The 26066-nt window shown below is 37.0% G+C and overlaps 1 protein-coding gene across 1 annotated transcript in view; it reads left to right on the top strand.

Annotated features, from left to right (window-relative positions):
- The first annotated feature begins 10284 nt into the window (after positions 1 to 10284).
- Positions 10285 to 26066, top strand: part of pik3cb (phosphatidylinositol-4,5-bisphosphate 3-kinase, catalytic subunit beta) — a 62032-nt gene continuing 46250 nt past the window's right edge. Inside the window, exon 1 of the mRNA XM_066709278.1 lies at positions 10285 to 10776. The gene's annotated coding sequence lies outside the window, so the exon portion shown is untranslated. The remainder of the gene's footprint in view (positions 10777 to 26066) is intronic.

The raw sequence follows: 26066 nt of genomic DNA, 5'->3' as shown, positions 1-26066 counted from the left end.
GAGCCTGTGCTGCCAATCTCGTTTAGTATGAGGTTTTACTTGGGCCTTTGGACTTGTGCCCTGTGCATCAACATTCGCTTGGAGGGACTCCCCTGTTGGTCTATGCCAATGGCGGTCTTTTCGAAGTGGGCATCATTTGTAGGTGATTGTGCACTGCAGGAATTGAAATATGGAGACTGGGTGCCATAGTCTTACCAAGGCCTCGCCAGTCACGGGACTTGAAGGCCACTGTGGCGTGTGTGGGCACCTCCCGGGACTGCCTGGCAGGCGGTGCCCGCAATGGGCTGCAGATATCGTGCACTTAATTGCTTAACTCCACCTGGGGGAACACGCACCAAATTCCAGATTACGCACCAAAACAGTTTACTTTGGGTTCACTTAACTGTATCGCTTTATTCTTGATGCCGCACTATATCGAAAGTATTTCCTTTCCTTTGTTACAGCATGCACAAATTAAAAATCTTACCAAATGAAAATTCGAATACATGGACTATTTTAAAAATATATAGCAAGCAGATATCGATTATAACCAGATACAACTCTGGGAAACATTTGTAGCCTATATTTTTCTATGCAAGAGCAAAATACGATTTAATAATAATAATAATAATAAAATGTTTGCTTGTAATTATTGATTAGCCGCCTAAATATTACACATAAGCTACATACCCACCTTGAATTTGTGCGCAACTGCCTTTTCTACATTGTTCTCTTATGTAAGATGTATAACCTATAACCTTCGATAACGTTACAGTTGATATTTTCAATGAAAATCATTTTTGAATATTTTCGTTTGACAGAAATGTATATCAGCTAAAACCGAACAAATCACCGTCTCTTTATTTTGCATAGACTAGAATAATAATAATAATAATAATAATATATTTTTAAAAGTATTTTGTTACCAGAGAACGTATTTCGTATTAATCAAATAATCATAAAGAAAACTTATTAGTGACAACATAATTCGATAATGTATCAACAGATTCGTTTGCACTGATTTAGAAGAATAAATGCTAGATCTATTTAGTAACAAAACTTGTCAGTGTTTTATTGAACACGTATTATTTGATTAACCAGCATATACACATGGACATGCTTTAGCCTACCCCGCGACCCTCACCAGGATAAGCGGTTTTGAAGATGGATGGATGGATGGATGTTACAGCCTACCCGATTAAATCAAAACTTTAATCCACCCGCTAATATCAAAATACAGACCTGTACATCATTAAATGTATGATGAAGCCGCAGCTATAGGCTGCACGTCTGTAGTTTTCTATTAGCGTGTGATCAATCCTTTTCATGTATTACTAGCATTGCGTAGGAGCTGTGCGGTCACATCTGTCTTAATGCGCTTCAGGCGTACAGGGACGAGCACAACTGTAACCTAGTACCTAAGAATCGATACATCGGTTTAGTCAGAAGTCAGTTTCTGCTACGAATAAATAAAACGGCGTTTAACATGTTTGATTCGTGGATATAGTTTCTGGTTTTTATTTTGTCTTTGCTATATATGCTTTTCTGATATATTATTGCCTACACATTTAACATGTGTTCTAAGGGAAAATATCAAAATAATACATACGTTTATTTTTATTGACAGGGTTAAATTTGATCTGTGGATGGGGTTATTTATTGGACATGCTCAGGTGCGTTGCCGCTCTTTGAAGAAGCAGCAGAAACAGACTATACAGATAAATGCCCCTGTAAAGAGATGCAACTAAGTTTCCATATAGGCATTTGCCTGTTAGCAAATCACGAAGAATGGTCCTGTAGTGCTGGTGGTATTAGACTACATTCTGCTTCAGGTGAAAAAGGTAAGTCAGAAACTAAAATAAAGCTACAGTCAATCATCGCTTTGATAACGACGGGTATTTTACAATGAACTTTAATCATCAACCCTATTCCTGAAGAGCTCCTGAATCAGAAAGTGATTGGCAGCCCAAATTAAAGGATGCAGGGATTTGGTAACGGGTGACGGATATGACAAGCAAGAGACAGAGGGAAAGGCATTGCGAAGTGGCCACACTTTGTACTCTTGTTTTGGGCATTTTATGATCCACCAAATAACCTGAAATAAAACAGGTTTTGAGGTATACCATGCTCCCACCACAAGCCTCAGAAGAAACAGGAATAGGGATTTAAAATGGTGATGTTACATCATGAGAAATGCCTGGGAAACAAACTCAGTTTCATATTGCAAACACATACACACACGCACACACACACATTTGTAATGTAAATTGTATTTTTTCCTGTGAGCACTTGACCTATTTTATCATTTTGTTCTATGTCATATATGGTCATTCTGTTTTCAGCCCTTATGTTGTGAAGCAGGAACTTTCAGCAAAATCATTCTGTCCAATAAATCCGATCAAATATTAAACTATTTTTATAGAGATCCAGACAACTTATTTGTTGAAATTGTCTCGGGGTATATTAGCATATTAACTACAATGCATTAGTGGGAGTCATGACTAAATATGAAAGCTTTCTTACAAAGGAGTGAATACAGTTGTAAATATTTTGAGAAATAAAACATTGAGTGCACATGTTTGGAATTGTTTTCTTTGTTCCTGTAGAGTGTGATATACAAGCAGGTGTGTGACCAGACAGGAGGGCTGACAATCTTGAAGACCTGGGTGAACAATAGCCCTGCATGCAGGCAACCTTCAGAATCTGTGTCGATAAGAAAGACTAGGATCAAGAATGCCTAAATGCGGATCATGAATCTGTGAGAGAAACAATGCGGGTACACTATGTTAACACCTAAGAATGCACTTGATTACGGACTAGACTACAAAAAGTACACAATCTGTATTTTTAGCTCATTCTAAATTCATCAAGGTAACTTGGACACACATTCTGTTTCCAATTAAATACAACTATTTTAATTCTTCCCCCTTTATACCTCAGCTTTAAGAAGGCAGGGATATAACGTGGAGTGATGTGTGTTGCTGGCCCTTCCATGCCACAAATGTTCCACAAATGGTTATGTCAGTGCTTTAACTATTGTATGTATGCATTTTCAGAAAGAACATGTAAGTACACTGCATCTGCTTTTCCTTGCTGATTATTTGCTGCAAAATGAGGTAACAAAGAAGCACATATATATATATATATATATATATATATATATATATATATATATATATATATATATATATATATATATATTCTCAATTAAAATGCATTTAAAAGCCTTAATGTAGTAACGAGTCACAGGCAGAAGAAAAACAAAAAACAATGTCACACATACAGGAAATTATTGAGTTCTTTGATATTTATGCTTCCTGCTACAGTTTTACCTTTTGGGTTATATTCGAAGATATATTTAATGTTTAACATCTTCAAACAGTTCAATTTAGTTACTGTCAAAATCCAAACCATCTAAAAATGTAACTTTAAGGTTTAATTATGTGCTGTATAATTATAATTATTTTGAAGGTTTTGTTAACTGAAGTGAAAAGAGAGTTCTGATTAATTCAAGTTTGGGTGATTGAAAGGAAACTGCATATTATGATGTAATAAAACAATTTAAAAACACTTTATATTAATAGCAATAAGACATACTAGCAGAAGGACTATTAACAACAATAAGAGGAAGTAGAGATTTGGTCAGTCTGTTCCCAAACTGGATTTTCAGTTGATAAAAGTGAACAAGCTTTGTGAAATCCCTTTAGCGTTTCCATAAGGCTCTGTTCATTCTCTGGGGATTCATCAATTACTGGATATTGTATAAAATGATCATTACCTCATCAATGACTGGAATGAGTTACAACGTAGTCTGAAACTGGACAGTGTCATGTCAATCAATATGTTTACATATAAATTGAAGCAGAGCGTTCATTGATATTTATGCTTGCTGTCACATACATTTTGTGGGTGTGTGTGTTGAGGTTGTTTTATTGTTTATTTAATATTTTCTATAACGATGCTTGTCTTTTGGCCAGGTTGTCATTTTAAATAACAAGGAGAATTGGTTCTCAATGACTAACCCAGATAAATAAAGGTTCAATTAAATTAAATAAATAAATGAAATCATTATTATTATTATTATTATTATTATTATTATTATTATTATTATTATGTCCCTCAAATTTGTATTATTTTGTTATGGTACTGTGTTTTGTATCTACAGTTAGTTACTTAGTTAGTTCTTATGGACAATATACGACCTCTTTTCTAGACATACCTGTAGTTCAAGCAGAAGAAAGTTAAGACTTTGCATGAATTGACTGTAGGTTTGACAACCATGTACAGTGGGCTTACTCAAAATGAGTCCAACTCTGAGAGTCATGTTCAGGTTGCCAGTTTCCCAATGATTTACACAATTGAATTCCTGACATTCTTGAGAATGTTTTAGATTTAAACACAACCATTTCCAGTTGTATGGTGTACACATCACCCCAAACCTATTGAAATGGAGAGTGGGGTCACCAATGTTTATTATACATCAGATAGAAACAGGAAAATATGCAAAGATTTGATTCACAGAAATCCGGCAATTGTTAAGATCCGACTGCATATTTTTTATTCTCAAAAATAAAAAAGGTAATTTGGTCACATTTCTTTGTCTTATTTATGCTACTGTATAAACAACAAAAGTTTTTTTTTTATTTCCAACGTCCACATTTGTAGATGTAACTGAGTATTCTCTACAGCAATGTACGTGATGTTTTTATATTATATTCAGCTGTGCAGTTTTCTTTTTTTAAGATGCCCCAAAGAAACAATAGGTTATATGAAATCATCAATTTAAGTGCCAAAGTATTGCTGAAAGTGTGCTTTTAGCACATTGTACATCTTTATAAATAGGAAATAAACATTGAAGACTTTTCACCTGGAAAATGGCCTTTAATGCTGCCATTACAGCCAAATGAATGAATTAAATTAATAGTTTGCTTTATATTTCACAAACACCACTTTGTGCAATACAATATATCAAGGCTTCCAGAAAAAGAAAAGAAAAAAGAAAACACAGAGATTAGTTCCAAAAAGTAACTAAAGATTTTGATCCTCTAATTTCAGTATTCTTCAATTTGTGGTTCAAAACTGACAAGAGGGTCTTAGTTGAACAAATATACACATATAGTGCCCAATTTTTATTTTTTATTTTTATTCACATAAATCAAGTGAAGAACAGACTTGTTTCTGTCATTGTTTTAATAAATGGTGCAATAATACTTCTTAAGGGTATAAAGATACAGTAATCTATCCAAAGCAGAAAGGAGGGGATTATAGCAAATATTGAAAGAGATACATTTACTCTTTTATATGTGATATTAATTTTGCACCTGGATTCTTGATCATATATTAATTTGCAGGAACCTAAAAATATATATTTTTTCTTCATAAAATCAGGATCTTATACATCATTACAACTGAATCATACATATTACAGATATATTTTTTTGTATTTTTAAGTGACTACTACCAATTCATATTAATAATTAGTAAATATATAATTAACCAACTGTTAAAACTTTCTCATCTTTATATATGTTTTACAAAATGTTATGTTACTTTGTCAGCTCATAAATATGGTGGATTACTTTTGCCCCTTTTTACCATATTGCAACCAGTAATGCAAATAAATTCATAGACATATATGATCAAAATTTAACAAATTCACTGTTCCTGAAAATCAACAAGATGTGATTTATATGTGAGCTTGTGTTCAGTTCTGATCTCAGCCAAGGCTCAGACATTCACAAATAACACCTGAATAGTAAACATGATGTAGCCTCTAGAGGGAGCTAAATACACAAACATTTAATGTTTCAGAAATAAATGAACTAACCAATAGTTAAGGTTATGAAAAGCGTTTTAATTTATCTGCATGTTTGTTTTAATGGTATCTCTGGTTCATTCTAAATATTCTATATTGCTCGTTCTGTTGCCAACATCTGTCAGTTTCCCACAGATCATATTTAAGAAGTCTATTTATAACTTTTTTTGTATTCTTTTTAAAAGCTTCCTCTCTATAGGGGTTCTGGTATGCAGAATTTAATTTTGAACCACTCCAATTTTATTATAACCCCTCTGTACTTCTCCTTTTCTTTACATTGATCACTTTGAGATATAGCTGAAATTGTGTTTTAGCAAAAACTTTAATAACAATATTGTAACAAACCAGTGGCAGTTTCCATCAATGTTCCATTTACACATTCAAACAGGTTTTGTATTTTTTGACAAAGTTGCGTTCTTGTTTCACTTGTTTTAAGGTTTATATTTTATGTGTTTTTCTTTCCCCATAGTCATGGACACAATAACACTTAATGGTGTGTATGGAATCTGTAATTATTATAGTATCAAGCATAACGCTAACACTTGATATGACATGATAATACTTGCCATGGGGAAGACAAATCTGGTCATTTCCGATCTGGACGAACTGAGAGAGCAGACATTTCAAAGTTTGACTTTATTTGGTCTATTTTACATTTTTTTAATTTGCATATATGTTAAAGTAAATCTGTAAGAGTGCTATGTACTTACTTATACACTACAACAACACATTAAGACACATAAAACCATGATTTTACAAAGGGTGGGACTTACCCTTTAAGGTTTTAAGAATGTTTTATACCTCTGTTAATTGGATTAATATCCCACTCTATTCATCCACTTTTATATTTACAGTATGATATTAATAAAAGAGACTGAACTTCACAAATACATTTCTGAGTTATACTCCACAGATGTGATACAACACTAGCCTTCAAGTTGACCCCTGTATTATGCTTTCGTTTTAAGTGTGCATTGCGTTAGATCTTAAGGTTTCAATATAATTTCATTGAAAAGTATTCCTTTCATGCAATGATTTCTTTCTTTCTTGGCTGGATTTCACAATTAAACAAATTATATATTTTGATATATATCATTATATGCATTTATATGATGTCCCCTTTCAAGTCCAATCTGTTTTTTATTACAGGGTAATCTCATATTATCTGATTAAACCAAATGCTAGTTTGGATTGAATTAGGGTGTATTTAATCAAATAAAAATGAAATAACTCCGTAATAGAACCATGCTGTATTTGGATCCATGCATTACCCTGCATTGTTTTTCCCCTTTAAAGTTGATCATATGTTTAGCAAATTAAAGGCGATAAAAGGTTATATGAGGCAAAGCCACTTCATGGGCAGAATTATAATCTTCCTCCACAGCATTGGAGAAAATATAATGTCACTGCACAAAAAATTAAATAAGTTAACATTAAAGACACTGCTACATTTGTAAACTGATTAGTAGAATTGTCCCATTTTAGGAGGTATTTAAAAAAGCCTAAAAATTTACAAAACACACACACATACACACAATATCTACATTTCAGAAAGAATAACTCGTAACTCAGAAATTACTTCATGCACTAAGGCACTCCAGTTATCAATATGAATTATCATTATGCTTTTCTGTCTTTATACCAGATTGATATGGCTTTAGGAATTTGTGCAGTTTTCCCCTATCTCAGCCTTGGTACCCCAATACCAACAATTTTCAGATGATAAAAAGTTGCATATTTTAAGATTATTACATTTAAATGTCAGACAGCTACATATCTGGAAACAATGAACAATTACTTACATTTTAAGCCAACTATTAGTTCAATTACAGGTTATAAATAATTTAAAGCTACAAAAAACCCAGAAGAGGGTCCTGAGGTGTGACTAGCCCTACATGAGGAGGTTTTGAATACATGCTTATTTACATTTCCATTAAAATGTAAGCAAATTGTTTAGCTATAGCCCAAGTATCACAATGCCTAGTGAACATTAAATTAATATGGGGTGTGTGGGGGAGATCAATGCTATTGTTTTACCTCAGTAGGTTAAATCTCAATCCTGGCCAACACCAAAATCTACATTTTTTTCCAGTTAACACAGCAGAAAACCAAACCTAACCTTATTCAAATCTTGAACATCCACATTTACACATAAATAATATTCTGAACTGTTATACTGTGATACAGTTTTGGCAATATAGAACTTAAACTATACACCATTGTATTACATGAATAGGTTAATCTGCCCCTAATTTTCCCATTTTGGTTGTGCTCAGCAGTGTAGGTTTGTTTCATAACGCACAATTATATGCATAAGGACAAGCTCAGGTTTCTCACTGAAAGTAAATTGTGTTTAAAATTGTACAATGGTATGGACGTGTGAAATGGGCACTCAATTTTGTTTAGGTGGGTGTAGGTGTGAAACCGCCACATCACTGCCCTCTAGTGTCCATGCTTGTGACATGCATGGCTCCTGTTCACATACAGCACATATGAACAGCGGAAAGTGAGATTTTCTTCTTTTTGTCCCATCTCCAATTCCTACATATTTATGGACAACAGAGTAAGGACTAAGACTTAATTCTCAATTTATTTTCAAATGGATTCCAATAAAATTTCTCAAAGCAGGAAATCTGGAAGGGGTTTGTGATACTGTCCTGTAATAATATATTAGATAGGAGTTTCTTGTTGTTTTTAATAAACTGTTAACAATAATATTTTAATAAATGATTAAGTATGGTTAAGTGCACATAAAATGTAATGCTCATATACCAATACATGACTACTGAATGCTTATAAGTATATTTCATCATCATTTCATACTCTATTAGCAATACTTATTGATGAGATTACAAAGCAATGTCAGACATTAAAAAATAAAATAAATAAATGTGCAAAACATATTTGAGGACAAGGTTTGGCCCATTACAAATAAACAGTGGGGTAGGAAAGGGTCTTAAACAGCATTTGTTTTAAGACAGACATTTGTTATACAATTCAGCAATAGACCGTAAACATATTCTGTGCTTAAGATAAATTATAGTGCTATACTATCAATTCACTGAAGACTGTAACTCTGATGGGCTTCATAGGTGAGAGAAATGCAGAGAATCCGATTCATGAAATGATCAGGTCAATTATATGTCACAGGATTACAGGAAATGAAAACTGAGAGACCCTATTTTTTAACAGCTCCGGTCCTGGAATGGCACTGCCCTGCAGGGGACTTTTGCTTTAAATTAATAGAGACATGAAAAGTATGCTAATTGTGTGCTAATTAAATCTATTATTAGTCCTATTAAATCAATCAGAGAGCTCATCAATACAGGATACTCCAGGACCAGAGCTGCAAATCCTTGATTTCGTCAGAACACCATGGAATTCCCACATTCTGCCACTAGAGGTCCTGGAAGAACAAAAAATAAATCCTGTCGCTCAGCAGCAACTGTTGTCTTTAAAGAGTAGCCATTCTGGACATTGTAACTAATGTGGAAATTGGGGCTGAACTTTCTTGGGAATTTTAAATGTTATTTTTCGTCACCTCTGACAGCTGCCTACTCCAGTCCCGGGGTCTGCAGTGTCTCTCTTTTTTGTTGTTGTTCCAACAGTAGCTCCCATTTACTTATGTCAGGATTTACTCAGGTAGGTTTATCTATAACTTCCATACTTTCTTTTTTTTTTTTTAATAGCCGATGCCTTACAATTTGTTGATGACTCAAAAAATTGAACCCACCCAACATTTCAGAGTCTGGAGAGAAGTGTCCAATTAATCATTTAATTAGACCAATTAAGGAGTAAAGATCTGGTCTGGAACGAAACCCATCAGCCATTGCGGCCCCCCAGGACGGGAGTCTGGTCTACAAGCAATGTTGGCCCTCCTAATAATTTCATCAGCATATCAACACATCTAGTGTTTTCATGAGGTTTTAATCTTTTATATCGACAATGTAATTGCTGTGTTCTTCCTGTGTGAATCATATTATTATTTGGAAATGGGGCAAGAAGTTCTGAATCCACTTTAATTCAGTTTCGGTTACAAATAGCTTGCTTACAAACAAGATTTACCTATGTTATGTTATTTGTAAAGCCATCAACAATAACATACAACCACCCCACTACAAGTATTGTTTTAAATATTATCAGTATTAAGATACAATTGTATAAGCCTTGACAGCTCTATAATTACATACAGTAGTCATACAACTACCCTACTTACTAATGCAGTGCTACTAACATTATGAAAAGTATTATACTACTACTACTACTACTACTAATAATAATAATAATAATAATAATAATAATAATAATAATAATAATAATAAAGATACAATTGCACTGGACTGCTCTATAATTGCACACATTGATGCACTTCCTAGTACGATTCTCTGTTTCGGCGAATGCATTGTCTGTGCATGATGAATAATGCAAAGCTTGATGTCTTGCGAAAGGGAAGCTACACGCTAGGATGAAGCGCAGCTCAGTTGGCCGGACCTGGCTTGTGCTCTCCGCGCAGCGCAGGGGCTGAAACGTGCCGAGGCGCACAGAGCGGCGCACAGAGCGGCGCAGTTCAGGAGCCGGGCCGCTGCGGCGCTGGTTGGATGTGTCGTTCGTGGAGAGGACATGCCTTTGTGTTTGTAATAAGCCCGTTTTGACTTTGCAGGCGTGGGAGGGTGTGCGGAACTTTGTGTTTCCGGGTGAAATCACGGCATCATAAGATCCTGAAGTTGGGAGTGGAAATCTGGGAAGCACCGCCGGCTGCGTGCGGGGCAGGTTAGCTGAACGCGGGGATAAAGCGGAGGACGCGGCGGCGCGTCCCACCTGCTCTGAGTCGTGGCATTTGAAACAACGCCCCTGAAGGGAGCCGGGATTATCATGCCGCGGTGTTGAATAACTTTGCAAGCTTTCCACAGGACCTCGCACTTCTTTAAGATTTCGTTTTATTTCCTATGTTATTGCACTCTTTTCCACACAGACAGAGCAAGGTAAGCTGTTCGCACGTTGTGTTCGCTGTGTTTTTCACTCTGACTTGACACGCATTTGTGTCTGGAAATGTTTGCTCGGTGTTTATGGTCGATTGCCTTTGAATTCCGCGTCCTAGAAGAGCTTCGTTTGCTTTCATTTTGCTTCCATGCTTTTGAAGTGTCACTGGGGTAATTAAGTATTGCGTTTGGTAAAGCCTTTTCAGTGGACTCTTAAACAGGGTAACCCAACCCCGCACACACACTAACACACACAAAGTTGTGAATGAAAATCACAAGTTGTCAAGTTTAGCGCTACACACACACACACACACACACACACACACACACACATATATATATAGGTCTCGTTCTTGTAGCGCAGATGCCCGCAGTTCTGCGCAGATGTTCAGAATCCCGCCGCTCCTATTGGGGAAGCAGCGCAGATCCTCGCACGGCTGCGGGCGTCTGCGCAACACCAGTGCGACCACTGAGGTGTTCAATCGCTGTCGAATTAACGACCACACGCTTTGGCAGTAATTGTCCGTAGTTAAACTCGTCTCCAAATGAAACACGAGTGTAACTAAAGAGAATGCATGAAAGCTTCTTGATTATTATTATTTTTTCCTTCCCTTACCTGGTTGTTCAAAGTATCCTTCATGACAGCTACCAAACACCCTTTTCGTGAGAAGTATATCAAATACATTTCTCCCCCTTTCGCATCTTCGCATGGATAATAGACTCGTATCTTTGATATAGAGCTATAGATGGATATACTGCCCAGGCATACGAGGCCGGTGTGAGTGGTTGCCAGGTCATACTGTACAGTTACAAACTTGCACTCTTGATAAGCTAATGCGTTTGTTCATTTGTAAACCCAGCAGTAGCTGCGAAAGTAGGACAGCATGTATTGACGTTTCCTATGAGCGGTTTATATTTATACTCGGCTGTTCTATAAAACACATTTATAAACTGGACAAAGTCATTCGCCTGTCTACCCTAAGAATTTAAACTACAACCGAGAGGGTATTGTATGTCAACTGCACTGGTCTACAGCATTTGGAGCTACATTGTTAATGGGTTACTTTCTCCAGCAGGTGTTGGGAAGTGCATTGGTTTTGTGATCAAGACCAAGTTATTGTACCCAATCATTAAACATGTAGCAGGTATTATCAGTGTGACAGCTATGGCCCCTGCTGTTTTGATATCAGGATAATACAGACTAGCACATAAACACTTAACAGCCTCTTGGGTTATGTTATTACTGGCTGGATGTGCAGCACCTGGTGAGGAAGTTGTTTTGAGTCTTCTGCCTAAACGGTCGGGTGTCATAATACTCCTTTTCCTAAACTTTCCAACAGTCGTATACACTGTCAGTATTGACTAATGTGCATCGTGGAAACCAGTGTGATGGGATTGTGAAGCTCATGAATACACAGGAACTCTTAGCTGTGTTGCACTGCGGAGCACTGTTTCTACACTACAGTGGCTTTGCAATGCTCTGCACACTTTGTGATATGTGGAATGTCACATTAATTTTCCCATTCAACTTCTGTTCTGCAAGTTTAAACGTGCAGCGGCCACGCACAGCCCATCTTTGTTTTTGTTTTTCCCTTGCCTATCGTAAGTAGGTTTTGTGTAGACCTGGTTTAGAATGGCTGGTGTTAAAATACAAGTGAGGTAGGCTAGTTATTTCAGTTTATTTTCTTTGGCTAAACAGCCAGCTCTTCCTTAAACAACGTGGAGAGAGTGTGTTGAACACTCTGTCATGAGTTTGGTTAATGAACATAGTAACAAGTTCTTTGGCACCGTCTCCATTTCGAACAGGTCATTACATTTCTCCTCTGGAAAATGCAACAAAAAAAATAAATGTCAAAGCCCAATCATGATTGTTATTGTTTTGAATATTCAAAGCTGTGAATGTGAAAACATGCCACTGAAGTCTTTAAACTCCTCTTGTTCTCCAGTTTGCCAACTTGGTGAATCAGTTCTTCCATTATATTTGGGTCAACTCTTAAAAGGCGTCCCTTCTGTGTTTTAAATAAAACCAAGCCCCGCACCCCAAACCTCTGGCAAATATAAAATAAGTTTTAAAATGTTGGTTTTGTGAATTTACTGTTGTGACTGGCTACAGCCCAGCAACATGTGACTGTAAATCACCAGAATAGTCTGCTGGAAAACAGACTGAATCTGAAATAGCCACGATGATGTCATTAGTCAGAAGACAATGTGTAAATGTGCCTGGGGTGAAATTAGTTTTAGCATCAGTTTCAATATTTACTTTTGAAGTATGAGAGAGGTCAGTGTTCAGGGTGAGTAGTGCATGAATAGGGCAATTCAGTGACTTATCATGTGAAGGGTCTGGGCCAGAAAACATTCATGCGTATTCAACACAATTCCATTTATACAGACAAACACAAATCAAATGAATCTCCCCAGGCTATAATTTGAAGTATAACTGACATAAATAGATTGACCAGATGATGTGGAAGAAGCTGGGGAATCGAAACAATCCTATTGAAAGTTTTAATTTACAAACAAATATTGTGTAATCTCTCAAGCAACTAATGTTAAGGCAGCATTTTAATTCCAGCATACACTTTCAACTATTTAACCAGTCAATTATCAAACATAAAACTGGTCTTCTCTTAAACTTCTGGAGTAAAACCATTTTTCTCCTCAGTATCTTGATTTTTGTTACAGTGAAGGACAGTAATTTAAACTTAATTCCTGTCCACATGAATCCATTAAACATTAAGAAGAGTGCCATGATGTTTGAGATGAACCTGAACCTGTAGGAAAGAATTGAGGGCTGTTGAGCAGGGGTGCTGCACATGTTTACCCATCCACTCGTCTTGGCCTGGAGGTAGAGGTGAGGACTTTCCTCTCCAGTGTCCAATGGCTTTCACAAGTAGTCAAACAAAAGACAGTAAACAAATGGTGTCATCAGGAGCTGAGTCTGCAATTTGGAAGAGGACCTTTTATCTTTTTTTTTGTGGATTAAAGCATTGTGTGACTGATTCTTTCATGGGGGGAAATGACAAACCTTTAGTTTTACATAATGGCTCTGAGCGATGGTATGACTTACAGATTCATAATGTAAACGTACAATTTGCCAGATTCCCCCCCACCTCTTCCTTTTTATCCACCCATTTGGAATGGTGAATTACTACTTCATGCTATTCATTGAACGATGAAACCCCCTCACCAGCTGGCAGAGTGGAAGATGAGGCATCCACTTACATTTGACGACACTAGAGCTCTTGTTTTGGATGGAGGAGTGACAAAGCTCTCGCTGACAACGCCACAGACTTTTAGGTGACTGACCCGGAGATGGGTTGCTTTTGTGCAGGATTGGCAGTCTGACCTCATCCCTCCTAACAGCAACTGCTTGGCTTTGAACTAGATATCTCCTTGTCTTATCCTACACTCCAGTCTGTCTGTGCAAGAATCGGATCAGAGTCTACTGTAATGATTTAATGCTTGGGCTTTTAGTGTTTTTTTCCTACAGTGTATTTGTCCCTTTAATCTTAAACAACTTAATTAACCTTAATACAGTCACCCTTCGTGTTATTATTGGACTCTGTTGAATATGCAGGAAAACAAAATGAAGAGGTAGCCTAATCAGAAATGTTTTGGGGTGCTGTGTCTGAGCCCTGAGCATATTTGTCAGATTGTGTTCGCCTAGGTCAGAGCTATAGAAGTTTCTTGCTTTTGGCTTTCCTTGTGTTATCCAGAATCTATTTAATTAAGTGAAGTTTCCATAAACCTTTTAAATGTAGCTGAGCGGAGTTTAATGACTTGGTTTATAGAACTGAGCAGACTAAATAAAAGATCTAAGAAACGAACAGGTGTCCAATCAACCTGTAAAACCTGAACTGCAGTAGTAAAGTTAAATGAAAAGCATATTAAATCTGACCCTTTTTGTGGTATGCAATCATGCTTTAAATTGTATTACCGTTTTTCTTACAAGATGAGTAAAGTCACAATAACGCTGATGACTGCATTTTACCTAGGTTATCAGAGGCTGCAGTGATGCTTTTAATTTTGTTTGAATTTATACCAGTGATCGCTTTTAAAATTGTATTTACTATTTTTGATCACTTTTTTTTAATTTTTATTCAAGGACATCACTTCAGATGTATCTTAAAACTATGTTGGCTGGCACGATTGTTTTCTGGCTTTTTTTTTCCTCTATGCAGCTCTGAGATGACCTGGTTCAGTTCTGCTGTTGTCTGCAGCATGTTGGCCATCAATTTAGTTCTCCACCAAAGTAGAAATGCACCCCTAAATCTTTTTTTTATTTTTATATATATATATATATATATATATATATATATATATATATATATATATATACACACCACTAAAAATAATCAATTTCTGTATAAACTCGCACTTTAATTTATGGCCCATGTCTTTTAGATCTGGCTGGTGAATATAGAGTTCTATGGAAAGATGTTAGATATGATATTTTATGATTTGCTGCATTAAACATACAGGGTTTCATTTTAAGACATGATCAAACTGTTCTGGATGAAAAGTTTTTTTTTGTTGTGCACATGTCTGTCTGGTAGTGTAGACATTCGGGGGGAGGGGCGGTTGGTGGCTGAGATTCCCCAGTGGAGTTGTCTCTTATGCACTATGCCAGCATTTACATAAATCTACATGGTAAAGATGATTTATAGAGAAGAAAATCTTAACAAAAGGAAGACATTTATATAAAGATGTGAATAAGAGAGACCACAGTAGAGAGATCATGTAAGAGCTGCATGAAGCCCTGAAGAATGTTAACTGGAGGAGCACATTGTTAGGTAGGGAAATTGAGGGAGCTGGTGATGGGTCCTTTTTTAGGATACATTTGTGGTTTTGGGATTTCAATTTTCCGAAGAGAAAGTGGAATGGAGTCACAGAAGGAATGTAGCCTATAGAAGGCCCAGAGCAGTAGCTGGAGGAGGAGGAGGCGGGGGGGAGAGTGCTATAATGGAGTACACCTATGCATTGCAGTCGCTCTACCTGCTGCTTATATATGCAAAGCAACCTTTTACTACTTGTGAAAACAAGCACATTGCTTTATCAGCCTTCAAACCAAACCTTCCCTGTTGGCATTAGTGGCTCTATGGTGATGGTTCAAAAGTACATTGATAATCCGACATCTCAACTAAATCACTTTATTTATGCAATGTCGCATATCATTTTTAAATGTGCTGCACAAACTGCAACTAACATCAAGATAAGGTCTTGAAGGCTGTTTTGCAATGTACAGGAAATGGGAACTCCTGTCATATTAATACACTATCATGGCAATATAAACATGAACGCTAGTGTCATATGCATGCAAGGGAAACAACCTAACATCACTAACAATTAACTGAATTAAACCTGAGCAACGACACAAAAACACAAAAACCCAAGGACAGTGTTGGTATTGCTTTGAAACCTCCTGTTAATATCCATGCATGTTAATCAGCCTGTTGTAGAAGTGCTTCTGCATGCCTGCGAGTCGGTGAGATGAGGACGGGTCAGACTGTTGCCCTATGACGCAGACAGCCCTCTGTCAGTGGCCATTTTTCTTGTTCAGTGGGCACTGTCCATTGACTTGCAAACCAGCTGCTTCCAAGAAAACTTGTTCAACCTTGGATTTAAATTGCTTTCCTTGGAATTGACTTCAACAACAAGTAATGGCTTGGAAGCATTTAATTGCTACAGGGCAGTGAAGTGTTCAACTAATAGGCTACATTTGACTGTATCTTTGTAGTCTCTCAAGGTACTGTGGACCTCCTCAGAAAGATACCCTGCCATTTAGGAAAAAACTCCTCCCCCACCCCAATACAAGAAGTCATTCAGTATCTAAAATTGTATTTGTAAAATAAAAAAAAATGTATTTTTTTCTCAAAGGATCCTCTCCCTTGTTTACATGACCAGCCACTTACATTTCTTATTTTGTTTCACGGGTCACTGCACAGACGCAGTGGTTGGCAGTGATAGGAATTTAACTCGCAGAATACATCTTCCAAAAACTTTGCCTGATGTTTTTTTTTTTACTTTTCCAAATATAATCAGAAATGTCACAACATTGTATACTATACAAATTGTATAGTGGTGTTGCAGGCTATGGATTAGTCAATGTTTTCTATGAGCTCAGCTAATTTTATCATTTAGAGCCTGCACAGTTCATACGTTTGGTAAACTATGAGGTAAGCCTTTTGAGGTTTGTCCTACAGCACAGCATAGCCTCCATTTGACATGCTAGCACAAGTTATCTGCCTCTCTATCATGACTACTGTGTGTCAGACAGGTGAATACCATAATCATTTCTTGGTGTGCAGAAGCCCAGAGTAACTCCTTGCTTAGTGACGTCTACCTTATGGGAACCACTTTCTGAAACTAGAATTGTACTTCGAACTTGATTTGTGGTAATTTGAAAAGCCTCTGTTAAAATATACTTTTCTTGACAGTTCTATTCGGTTTCTCACACTTTTTTCACCATTGATATTTTAGTACTTAAAAGGGAAACTGCAAACGGAGTAGGTCATTGTTAATCGAAGACTCTTCAGGTCCTAATGAGTTTAATTGCATGGGTTTGTTTTGTTTGTGGTCTCCTGAACTGCAGTGGACATTCAGCTTTGATGTGCATCAGAAAATAGACTCCTTCTCAGATGTAGTACTCTCTGCTCCCATGAGGTCCTTAATGAGGTAAATTAGGCTTTTAAAGATCGACCTCAGCTGTGATCCCTTTTAAATCGCAATAAAGAAATACTTTTGTGGTTATTAGTATTTTACCCTTTTTCTCAATTAATTAATTGATTGTGACATTTTTGTGTGACTGTGCATTCACATTGGTTTCCATTTTTATATAAAAAGTGCATTAACTGTGCAAAGTTGTATTCAGGATCATGCAAATCTATTCAAAAGCGTTAGTGACACATGTTATGCAAGAAATTCTTAAACTCTTACAGCCTCTAATCAACAAATTGTTGGGTTGGACTTTTCCTGTAGTATTGAGAGAAAATGTTACTAATGTGACAACCCACATATTATTCCATTCTTCTTTCCCATGACTTATTGTGAGCTCGTATCAAAATGTAGTACTAAAGGTTGTGTAGATAAGGGGGAACTTGGATGTACTGTTGCCATGTTTTTGTATAGAACACTGGTGGATAAAGGGCCAATGTGAAACCCAAAACGTAGGCTTATAATACAGGAAGTCACTAATAACACCCGGTCATTTTCAAATGCATTGTATAGTCCAAGATTATTATTTTTTTCTCCCTGAAAGGTCAATATACTGGAAATAGAATACATTTTCTCTGAGGTCAGCTGTGTTTTTTTTTTTTTGCACATCATTGTTTAAGGACAGTCATTTCAGTTGGAAGTTCAAATTCCTCTTAATGGAATCCAAAGCAATGCATTTAAGTTTTTGCTAAATTGCGCCTAGCTGAAAGCCAGGGACGTGTTCATTTTGTCCAAGTGCAGGATCTTCCATGAGATTCTGATTAGATCTCTTGAGGTGGAGTTTGATCTTGGCAGGGGGGAGCTTATGGAAAGTTTGTGTGCAGACAGGCCTGTGTAAACCTTTGTTCTGTCAGGACAGAAAGGTAACTTATTAACATGCCATTTGTCCCTATGGTTTCATTGTGCTGTTTTTATTTTTTATTTAAACCTAAAGGTCAGTGGAACAATTCCCACTATTAATAGTGCAAGCCCCTGCTGATGACGAGGGTGGAGGAAGAGGGTGTATGGAGGGGGGTTGTGGGTGGATGCTCAAGGCTATATGTGGACACTTGGTTACTGATTAAACCATGTGCTTTTTTAGTTCCTCTTTACAGCTTGTCCACTAATTCATGGTATTTGTGGACCTCGCTTCTTTTCTGTGGAGGTACACATAGACAGAGATAATTAGTAGAGTTATACAAAAGACTGGCTCATGACAAAGACGTTGTGCTTGGTCTTTGTTGTGTTCTAGTGACACTTTACAGCTTTGTTTGGGTACTTTTTTTGTTTTTCCCCCACTATAAGTAGCTTCAGTTAACTTGGCTACATTTACAGTGATTATCAATTTAAATCCATTGTGTGATGTTAATGTCATGAACACTTTCAAAACATTACATTTTTTTTTTTTTTTTAACTTGGAACTTCCTGTTACTTTTTTTAGGACAGAGCACCCCCACCTCCCCCCCCAAAGCAAAAGGCTCCAAGCTCACAGCTGAGGGTTTAAATGTCTGTAGAGCAGCTGATTCTACTCTGGGAAAGCTTTCAGATCCTGGGTCAACCCCAGTGTGGCTGAGCTGCACCTGATGAAAGATCACAATTTTAGAAGGGATATGAAAGTTGACTGGGACTGAATCAGTGATGCCTTAAAGTGCAGTTTTACCTGATGAGTTTTTTCAATTCTCAACAATATAGTTGCTTATTCATTTCCTCTTGATTTGTGTATATTAAAGGAGCCTGGTTTTAAAGCGTAATTGTTTACTGTTGACGGGTATGTACTGATGTGAAATGGGGGTTATGGCTGGACGATATGACTTAAAAATAATATCTCTATTTTTAGAAGTTTGGGCGATACACGGTATATATCTCTGTTTCTTGTTTTTATCCAAAGACATTCAAACTACAAGGATTAACGAAATACTCCAATAAGCAAAACTAACAAATACTACATGCAGGCTGTCATGGTAAATGTATGCAGAATGCAACACATTACAGGGCAAGTGTTGTGTGATTACTATTACGTGTGTTATGTTGTTATGGGATATATATATATATATATATATTAGTCTTAAAATAGCTGGCGTTACAATAGTTTTAATAAATCTTAAATGCGGGGTGCCTTATCCCAGGGATTTTATATAGAACAATTATCCGGTCAAGGAAAGGAGGACAGCAGCTCCAGTCTAAAAACAGTCCATATTCACCAATGTTATTATGAGAGAAAAAGTGAACATCATAATGCTTACGCGTTTCGACTTATCTTCCTCAGAGCACATATACACATTATGACTTCCTGTCACATAACAATAACACAAGTAATAGTAATCACGCAACACATGTGCTGTAAAATGGTACAGATTCAGGTAGATTTAGCACAGCCGGGTTTATAGTGGCGCATTAACATCTGCTAGACGGAGACATTTCTGACTGTCGCGTTTCGATTCTACTTAAGTACAGCACGTTGTTAATACAAAATAGTTATAATAATAGTAATAATAATACAACTGTTGAACCAATTCACCATCTTAATAAAAAATAAAATTTCACTCTCCTCATGTCTGTATGTCTGTCTGTGTTTCTGATGCTCATTTCTTGCCGCATCCAACACGTGTGGAAGAACCAGGAAGAACGCAAAGCGTCCTAATGACGAAAAATACTGCCGTAAAGAGTGGCATTTGCGACCACACGATATAAACGATATAGCATAATATGAAACGATAGACATTTTTCTATAGTCATAACGATATATATCGTCATATCGCACAGCCCTAATGGGGGTAGGTGGTTTTCAGGGCAAAGTAATTGGGCAATTAGGCTAGTATTTTGCTTTTTATGGTGTGTGTGTGTGTGTGTGTGTGTGTGTGTGTGTGTGTGTGTGTGTGTGTGTGTGTGTGTGTGTATATACACACACACACACGTTTCAGGTGTATAGTAAAGGGTAGAGACCTTGAATAATAAACGTTGTTGTTTTTAAGTTTGACTCGTCGTTTAGACTTACGCTTGTTTATGGTCTGTGACCGATAATATTCAGAATGTTTACTCTTACCTGTAATACTGCATTCCGGTGCAGAAAGGAGACTTTGCATTATAACCCACTGTTTTATGTCAGTAGGTGTCCTGCCCCTCTTTAAAATCAAACTGCAGGCTGGAACCCAACGCTTCTCAATTTCCATTCTGACGGGCCTCTGCGTTAGCCTTGCCTGGAATATGTGAACCTGATTCGGACGATCTGTAAAAAGTGTGCGCATGCTGAAGTATGAGCCCTTGTTCTTGTTGTTCCTTGGTTAGAAATGCAGACCCACTCGAGTGCTGAGACGGTACAGCCGAATGCCTGGCATTCTACAGGGAGAGTTCATCAGCTGGCTGCCCTTCACAGGCCCCGGGGAACCAAACTGCTTTGAAAGCAAAACAACTCGTTTAGAGTTCGACTCGCTCGCCTGTTTAGAGACCACAGGCTGCTGATCCTTTTTGTCGAGTAAGAGACTGACATGTCAATGTTATGTTTTTTTTCATTCCACCCTGCATTTCTGTTGGGTAATTAAGTTTTTCTATTAATATCGCACATTCGTTTTTTGTACAGGAAATTGCAGCGTCTAGATGGAAAGCTTTTCATTAAAGCATGTCCTAAAAGAAGTTGGGCAATGTCCTGAGTTCAGTCTTTCTGTTCAACAGGAAGTTGTAACTGTGCACACCACAGCACATTGAGTTAGTCCTTTGATAATTGTGAATCCTCTCTTTATCCCATCATCTCTTCCCAGGAAAACACAATTTGCATCCTGATAACAAAAACAAATTTCAGCCTCATAGCTTTTGTTTGATTTTGAATATTTAAAGGAAAATCTGTAGCCTATAGGAGTGACCATTTCATGCCACCTGTGCGAGGCAGAATAAAGTGGAGCGCTATAGTCTGTTCTTACTTTGGGACCAAATTTCATGCTTTACCTCTTTGTTATTAAGTTAGACATGCAAATTTAAAACTTAACCAATGTTATTAAATATCTTTTGTTTTGTGTTTTTCTTATCTGTGATTGTGCCTTCCCAAAACCAGATTGCTCATTGTTCTTGTAAATATCTTGACTTTAGAAATCCATATCTGTAAAAAAAATAAATCGATGAATTTTCTTTTGGTCTAGCGCCCTTTGCAGGGTTGCCACAGAGTGCTTTACTGAATAACAACAATAATTCACACAATAATTCCTCCGAATGTTGGCCAGCGTTCCCTCAAAGCCCTGTATTACAGCTTGTCTGTTAGATTGAATACTGAGAGTTAACCTAGTAAATGCCGCTTTTTGTGGAGCGTACCACTTATGCTTCCATTTAGTATCTAGATGATAAATCTCCATGAAACAAATATGAGGTGTAAAAACATTTTCCACAGACAGTATCTTATAGATTGTGGACAGTTCCATTTATTCTTGAGTAACTGGTGCTTTTTGTTCACTCCCTGTTGAATATTGTGCCATCTTTGTACGGCCGACCTAAGAGGAAAGTGTTCTCGATCCTCAGCGTTCTTCCTAGAGAGCAAGTGTGTCGAGATGGACTGGGACTATACAGCTGTGCAGCATCGACTGCAGTAACCATTCACAGCTCAAAGTTAGTTTTACACAGACTGTGGTTTGGGTGAGTGTAAAATGCATTCCTAGGTGATTGTTTTTTCTTAAGGGGAGGTAATAAAGGGCTGCATTTAAAGTCTAATTGAGTAGAGCAGCAAAAGGAGAAGCCACACTTATTGATGTGCTACTATTATATTTCTGCTGAAAGGGTACCAGTCATTTTCTAATGTGCTGTTTTTCAAAGAAATTTTATATTTAGGCCCAGGGTAGTGCAGCCATCAGCTTTGTGTATGAAGCCCCAGTGATGACTTTCTTCTAGCTATTGAGGTTTTTATTATTGCTAAATAAGTGTTTCACATTTCTTTTAGAGTACTATAAAATAAGCAATAAACACAACTCTCCATCTTTAACCTATTGCATTGTTTATTTGTACATGTATAAGGATCCTGAGCAGGAAAAGGATATCCGTCTAAATCTATGACATATACTAAAAAGTAATCCTATTATTGAATCTCAGTCCCAAGACTGTTGATTTACTGTGCTGATGATAATAATGTTATCATTACACACACAATGCAGCCTTGATTTTCATTTATTTAATAGCTGTATGGAGGCTGAAGGTTACCAAGTTCAATCACCCCCACTAGTCCAAAACTGACACATCGTGGACTTGTTTTAGTTCAGTGTATGTATATATATATATATATATATTTTTGTCATTAACTTACTCCCAACAACATGAGGCCATTATAACAAAATCTACAAAATGTAATATTTCATTAAGATGTGCCTTTGCTTTTCATAGTGGAAGCACCTTTATTGTCTATATAGTGCACTTGAACTTTTCCTTCCAGGACTTTTCACAATACACAATAGTTACTCAATCACAGAGGATGGGAACATTACAGGAGCTCCTCCTGGTAGCTTTGAATGTTTATCATTGACAAATCCTATAATTAAAACGAGAGAGCTGAGACCGAAAAAACAACCTTTATTACACATTGGAGTATTGCTCTGAAATCCATGGTCAGTTCTTGGGCACAGGAACTCAAACCGTATGAATTTTCAGACAATTGCTGATGCTAGACCAGCCATGACAGAAGCAGGAACTGGCAGCTACTTGAGTACTTCCTGCCAAATAATTGTGCTGTTTTAAGCTTCGCAAGAGCTAACAAGGAATACAGACGAAATGTGGCACCATCCCTTGGGTTTATGGTGGCTTAATGTTTAGCTTGTAGTCTTCAGAAGCTTGCCTTTGGATTCGAAAGATTAACCAATAAACCAACAAGAAATGCTGCTCTCAGACTACAGCCCGAGATGCGCGCACAAATATTTTGCAATTAAAATAAAAAGTTGACTCATTTTTCTTAGTCATCAATTTCCGTCAATCTGATTTAAATGTGCTCAACTAGTAAAATTGTTTTTATTAATCTCATGGTTTCAATTAATAAAGTATGGTAAGAGGCAAGTAGAAGTATGAGGATCTATATTTTTCAAGATGAAAAATATTTATGGAATGTCGTGTACTTGTATAAGTGAACACACCATCAAAGGATCTGTAAGGAATTGATGCAAATGTGTGGTTAATCCCAGATGGAGGTAAAAAGTGGCCACTATGCTGTGCCTGTTTTCGGATTCTGCTGCCCAGCCACTCTGGTTCTCACCTGACATCTGCTATATTTGTTCCCTCCTATTGAACCCAATTACTTCTAATTAGTAGGAATGAAAAATGCAGGAAGGCATAGCCTGGTCCGGGAGCAGGGTAAGTGACCCCTGTACTAGCGAGAGGCAGAGCCATGGCCTTTTTCTGCCTGCTCATTCCCTGGGAAATTTCGCTAGAAATGAACTGCAGTTTTACCTACGATTCAGGCCTTCGTTCGGGCTCCCCTGTATGGCCTGACTGTAACTTGCTCTAATTCAGACAGCAACTTCAGATATTCAGGAAGTGAAAAAAGTTGAAATGCAGATTCTAGATGCCAACAAAATAAAGTACAGTTTAATGCATTTTTGTCAATCTTAGAGAACCGCATTGAGCCAAAAGAAGGTCCATTTGGAGCTTGATCCTTCACCATTTTCCCCACATAAAGCACATTAGTCTAAGAGATGGTTGTTTAGTGATCTGCTGACTTTTCAAAAAATGTGTATGTAGCAGTTTGGCCACACATTGTGAAATTCCTTGCTAACCAAAGGTTTGTTATATACCAGTATTTGAGAGAGTAACTGTAGTAGTGACATCAAACAACTGTCAATTAAGGTTTGCCACAAGTCATGGACAGGTTTTTTTTTCTTTTCTTTTTTTTCTTTTTGGACAATTACCAAATACTCATTGATTTATTTTTCAGATGTATTTCTAATGCAGTGATGTTGAAAATAAACTTCTGTGTTTTACCTTTTTTATACATTTTAAATTATTGCAAGACATGTTTATCATTCTCTCTTCCTCTGAATATCTTCATAACAAAAGCTCGTATATCCTTGTGTAAACTGTAGTCTCTCTGTGTGAAGAGATTACAATTTTAACATTTGTTTCCTCAATCTACTTCCACTATTTCTTAATACCTAACTTCTGTTGGGTAGCAGTGTGCAGTCTGTAATATATCAGTTGAAGTTGACCTCAGTTGTGAAGTCCCCAATTCAAGATTTATGCTTCTTGTCATTCTTAGAATCTGTATTTTAACACTATACTCATTAGCTGTGAGATTCACACAATTTAGATTTCTTTGCTTCAGGCTTATTCAAGTATATGACAAGGATAATTTATTCTGTAGAAACTAAATCTATATGTTTCCTAAATGGTTCTTGAGCATATCTACCATAGTTTTGTCTTGTATGTTGTGGGTGTGGTTTATTTTCTTGGTCTTGGAATGAGAATATTTACTTAATTTACTTAATAAAACATAATTTGCTATTTGTTTTGCTGATGAATTTGAAGCAGTCTGCCTGCACTGCATGTTTTGGTGACTATTTAATTACCATCCAGAGTCACACCCTTCTGTACAAGATAATGCATCTTGCCTGTAGGAGAATGCAGATGTAAATACTAAAAAAAGTTGTTGGTTTCTTTGTTTCACAGTACACATGGAAGACTTTTATTTTTATATATCCCCATCTTCAAAACAAAGTAGCACTGAACAGTTTTAGTGCCTGAAAGGAAATTGTGCTGAGACTAAGCTGTCAGTACCACTCTGATACATCACCTGAAGGGAAGGAGTGGGGGTAATATACTTATTTTTCACAGGAAGGAATGTATCATGCTCCATATTAATTCAGAATAGTCTGTCTTCTATTTACGATGGGGGGGCTTCATGTATTTCAAAATATTTTTCTTACTTCTGAAAAGAGAACTCCAAGCATCAAGTTGCCTTGAGCTATTGACTTGCAAATCGTAGCTACCTGTTTGGCTTTAAAATATTAACCAGCACTTATCTCTGCCTGTAAATATGGTGCTTCTTCGAGAGAACCTAAATTATTGAAGAGTGCATTTCTCTGTTGTGGAAGTATTGGAGATGCTTTGTGTGTTTGTTGTACGCTGCAGGTCTGATTTTACGGATGTGCTTGTTTCTGTGCTCTCCATGCATTGTCAGCAATCTTATCGCATTATCTTCGGGTCTGTGTGGTTTTGTGTTTACACAATGCAAATGGTTGTTTTTTTTGTGTGTGTGTGAGTGTATCCACGTTTGTACTTAAGCTAATGGTTTGAGAAGCCTTATTGTGGGCAGATGTTTTTGTTTGTGAGAAAAGGACCAGTCGTAGCATCCATAATTGGAACCGTCTTCAATAACAAATCTCGCACTGCTGTATTTTTGTGACCTTGGGAATGACATCACCAATTAGGAAATCCTGTGCTTCCCAGAGTAGCCGAGTTACTGTACTTACAGTAGTACTATAGCATGTGCTGGGGAGAGCTACATAGTTGACTGTGGTGTGCATTGAATACGGATCAATTCTTGCACTACAGTACAGAAAACCTGGCTCCAGGATTATTTAGACTTGCACACAGGTAAGATCACTATGCTTTTAAAGCTGTTATTTACAGATCAAACACTGTGC

Source organism: Amia ocellicauda, chromosome 7, assembly GCF_036373705.1.
Source record: "Amia ocellicauda isolate fAmiCal2 chromosome 7, fAmiCal2.hap1, whole genome shotgun sequence".
Taxonomy (NCBI): Eukaryota; Metazoa; Chordata; class Actinopteri; order Amiiformes; family Amiidae; genus Amia; species Amia ocellicauda.
This window is presented reverse-complemented; position numbering and strand designations above follow the sequence as displayed.